Genomic DNA, 5,000 nt, shown 5'->3' with positions numbered 1-5,000 from the left:
TGAGCTCCTGCAACGACGATACCGCCATCTATGGGACGCCAAGCCGACTAAGACATCGATGGGCCCACAGTGCCCATCTTTCGACGCCACCCACAAAGCATGCAGCCTCTGTCGACCACAGCACCCATACGCCAGTGCCTCTGCCGCACGAAGTCGTGGACCGGCAATCACACCACCTGCACCCGTTCGTGCCCCACCCCAACCGCCCAACTCGCATCGCCAGCGGATGAACGGCGGACGTTTCCCGCACTCGTAAGGTGCAATTCACACCTATAACATGCGTTTCATGAAGAGATATTTCCAATATGCGACATTCCCGCTGTCCCTATTCATGAGCTGCGAGCTGTACCACGTACAAGCTACAGACGCGATCGCATTGCTCACTGTACGGATTCTCATGCTGAGCCATCAGCTAGGAAGCGCCCCATCCATGTCGGCACCCGTGGGCGTTGCACTCGCAGTCGCAAAAAAACGCTGGGCAAATATATATCTCGGAAGAGTAACGACAGTCCGAGCCTCCTGGCGTTGCACTCGCAGCCGCAAAAAAAACGCTGGGCACATATATGTCTCGGAAGAGTAACGACAGTCCGAGTCTCCTGCGTGGGAAGAGTCTTTCTAGGCCCTGACCCACGGGAAGGGTGTAGCTTCCCCCATCCCGGACATTTGACGTCGTCACACTACCGGTATTGACTAATAGACTGATTGCTGATAATCATTAGCCATACACTGGGGGAAACGGCCGACAGGGGCGGCAACATAGTGGAGCCGCAGTGTCACTAATGTACAGAGATAGAACAGTTTCGACTGGAACTAGAGTAACCGTATACACGGCACTGATTAGTAATAGATGCAGAGCCATCAGAATACAGATAATATATACAACCGTCCCTATACATGCTGAAAGACTCTGCACACAATGAGAACCACACGTCAGCCAGACACTCTTATCACACACTACTCTCTTATCACACACAATATCTAACCACCAGCATGGAAGAACATCCAGTGCATCCTCTCCGCCACATGACACAATCCACACTATCATTACCAGACCGGGAGGTCCACCCAGAAAACACAATATCCCACCCTTCCGACATCCGCACATTGCTCAGCTAAGCCACGAACACCCACACATGTCCTACACAGTGGTGCACCCAACATCACAATACTGCCTCCTGTCACAGCACACAAACAATGGCAGGAATGAAAGACACAGATCTGCCACAACCATGGAATCGGAGCGCCGCCTGTCATGAGCCAAAAGTGCATCCTGACGTGACAAATCGGATAATACCGCAGGCATCCAATTACGATAATCACTATCAACGAACCTGCCGCCCCCCCCCCCCAATACACCTTTCCCTACAACAATGTGTATCTGAACCTACGCTATATCGTACCTTAACCTAACCTATATCGTACCTTAACCTAACCTATATCGTACCTTAACCTAACCTATATCGTACCTTAACCTAACCTATATCGTACCTTAACCTAACCTATATCGTACCTTAACCTAACCTATATCGTACCTTAACCTAACCTATATCGTACCTTAACCTAACCTATATCGTACCTTAACCTAACCTATATCGTACCTTAACCTAACCTATATCGTACCTTAACCTAACCTATATCGTGCCTTAACCTAACCTATATCGTGCCTTAACCTAACCTATATCGTGCCTTAACCTAACCTATATCGTGCCTTAACCTAACCTATATCGTGCCTTAACCTAACCTATATCGTGCCTTAACCTAACCTATATCGTGCCTTAACCTAACCTATATCGTGCCTTAACCTAACCTAATTTGTGCCTTAACCTAACCTAATTTGTGCCTTAACCTAACCTAATTTGTGCCTTAACCTAACCTAATTTGTGCCTTAACCTAACCTAATTTGTGCCTTAACCTAACCTAATTTGTGCCTTAACCTAACCTAATTTGTGCCTTAACCTAACCTAATTTGTGCCTTAACCTAACCTAATTTGTGCCGTAACCTAACCTAATTTGTGCCGTAACGTAACCCATGTTGTGCCGTAACGTAACCCATGTTGTGCCGTAACGTAACCCATGTTGTGCCGTAACGTAACCCATGTTGTGCCGTAACGTAACCCATGTTGTGCCGTAACGTAACCCATGTTGTGCCGTAACCTAACCCATGTTGTGCCTTAACCTAACCCATGTTGTGCCTTAACCTAACCCATGTTGTGCCTTAACCTAACCCATGTTGTGCCTTAACCTAACCCATGTTGTGCCTTAACCTAACCCATGTTGTGCCTTAACCTAACCCACGTTGTGCCTTAACCTAACCTACGTTGTGCCTTAACCTAACCCATGTTGTGCCTTAACCTAACCCATGTTGTGCCTTAACCTAACCCATGTTGTGCCTTAACCTAACCCATGTTGTGCCTTAACCTAACCCATGTTGTGCCTTAACCTAACCCATGTTGTGCCTTAACCTAACCCATGTTGTGCCTTAACCTAACCCATGGTGTGCCTTAACCTAACCCATGTTGTGCCTTAACCTAACCCATGTTGTGCCTTAACCTAACCCACGTTGTGCCTTAACCTAACCCACGTTGTGCCTTAACCTAACCCACGTTGTGCCTTAACCTAACCTACGTTGTGCCTTAACCTAACCCATGTTGTGCCTTAACCTAACCCATGTTGTGCCTTAACCTAACCCATGTTGTGCCTTAACCTAACCCATGTTGTGCCTTAACCTAACCCATGTTGTGCCTTAACCTAACCCATGGTGTGCCTTAACCTAACCCATGGTGTGCCTTAACCTAACCCATGGTGTGCCTTAACCTAACCCATGTTGTGCCTTAACCTAACCCATGTTGTGCCTTAACCTAACCCATGTTGTGCCTTAACCTAACCCATGTTGTGCCTTAACCTAACCCATGTTGTGCCTTAACCTAACCCATGTTGTGCCTTAACCTAACCCATGTTGTGCCTTAACCTAACCCATGTTGTGCCTTAACCTAACCCATGTTGTGCCTTAACCTAACCCATGTTGTGCCTTAACCTAACCCATGTTGTGCCTTAACCTAACCCATGTTGTGCCTTAACCTAACCCATGTTGTGCCTTAACCTAACCCATGTTGTGCCTTAACCTAACCCATGTTGTGCCTTAACCTAACCCATGTTGTGCCTTAACCTAACCCATGTTGTGCCTTAACCTAACCCATGTTGTGCCTTAACCTAACCCATGTTGTGCCTTAACCTAACCCATGTTGTGCCTTAACCTAACCCATGTTGTGCCTTAACCTAACCCATGTTGTGCCTTAAACTAACCCATGTTGTGCCTTAACCTAACCCATGTTGTGCCTTAACCTAACCCATGTTGTGCCTTAACCTAACCCATGTTGTGCCTTAACCTAACCCATGTTGTGCCTTAACCTAACCCATGTTGTGCCTTAACCTAACCCATGTTGTGCCTTAACCTAACCCATGTTGTGCCTTAACCTAACCCATGTTGTGCCTTAACCTAACCCATGTTGTGCCTTAACCTAACCCATGTTGTGCCTTAACCTAACCCATGTTGTGCCTTAACCTAACCCATGTTGTGCCTTAACCTAACCCATGTTGTGCCTTAACCTAACCCATGTTGTGCCTTAACCTAACCCATGTTGTGCCTTAACCTAACCCATGTTGTGCCTTAACCTAACCCATGTTGTGCCTTAACCTAACCCATGTTGTGCCTTAACCTAACCCATGTTGTGCCTTAACGTAACCCATGTTGTGCCTTAACGTAACCCATGTTGTGCCTTAACCTAACCTATAATGTGCCTTAACCTAACCTAAAGTGCGCCGTAACCTAAACTATATTGCGCCTTAACCTGACGCACGTTGTCGCTGAACCTGCTCTGTAATTGTTATGCAACCCGTTAAAGTAGTGTAGTGTTGCCTAACCGCAACCCTCGCAATATAGTTCGCTACTCGCACTGCCCGGTCCCCTGTGTATCGCGTCATGTTAAACACCTTGCAGGTGTTGCTGACTTTCCACATGCTCCTGCTATACACTGTAGTGTGGATAGCAGCAGGACGTACATGCCCCCCCCCCTTCCCCCCTGCCTTCGCAAGCTGGTCGGTGAGAAGTTTGCATGTTCAATGCCCTTCGCATGCCGACGTACTCAGCCTACGTTGTGGTACGGCCTGTCACCTGTCCGCCGATGTACGCAAAACCCACAAACTGTACTGCACATTGCTCCGTATGTACTGAATGATACATCGTGGCCCATGTGACCGTATGACGACAGCGCCTAGCAACGGCGGACCATACAGTCCAAATATTGTGCACGCAGCTACGTGTCATCTCCCTATAAGAGCTGGATTGCAGTGTGGTACGCCATACAGACGTGTGGGAGGAACGGACGCCCTGGATGGCGATCAGCATGAGCAGTCTGTTGATGTAGTGGAGCGTGTATTCGGACGTAGTCGTCTCTTCTCACACACCGTGATAGCATGTTGCACCGCGTTCCACATCTGCGACATGCTGCAGAGGCGGGCTGACAGTCGTTCGCGCAATGGACACCGCATACGTACGGGGTCTACCTTCCACGTGTTCTCTAGGCGTGCACATGTTGTTGCGTCTATGTGGGCAGACGTAGTGTGTTGTGACACCTGACACAGGCATGCAATACTCGTTGCAAATGGCGATGGACGTGTACGTTTGCTGGTGACGTTACGCAAATGAACAACCGGTAACCCGTTGTGGTGCGGTTGTTCTCGCTAGAGGTGAATCAGTGTTGGCGACGATCGGTCGAGCTATTAACCGGTTGTTTCAGGGATACCCACCATGCCCACGAACGTGAAAGGGGACCCACCATGCCCACGAACGTGAAAGGGGATCTGGGTGTGAGGCGATACGCGGCGGTGGCTGGGTGGGACCGTCCCCGGCCGGTGAGGGGGGGCCGCCCGGCGTGCTGGCAGCGCGGTGCGTGGGCGCACGCGCTACAGCCGGCTGGTGGGGGCGGCCGGTGGCAGGCGCG

This window comes from Schistocerca serialis, unplaced genomic scaffold, assembly GCF_023864345.2.
Source record: "Schistocerca serialis cubense isolate TAMUIC-IGC-003099 unplaced genomic scaffold, iqSchSeri2.2 HiC_scaffold_1233, whole genome shotgun sequence".
Lineage (NCBI taxonomy): Eukaryota > Metazoa > Arthropoda > Insecta > Orthoptera > Acrididae > Schistocerca > Schistocerca serialis.
The sequence above is the reverse complement of the archived record's forward strand: the minus strand, read 5'-3'. Positions refer to the sequence as shown.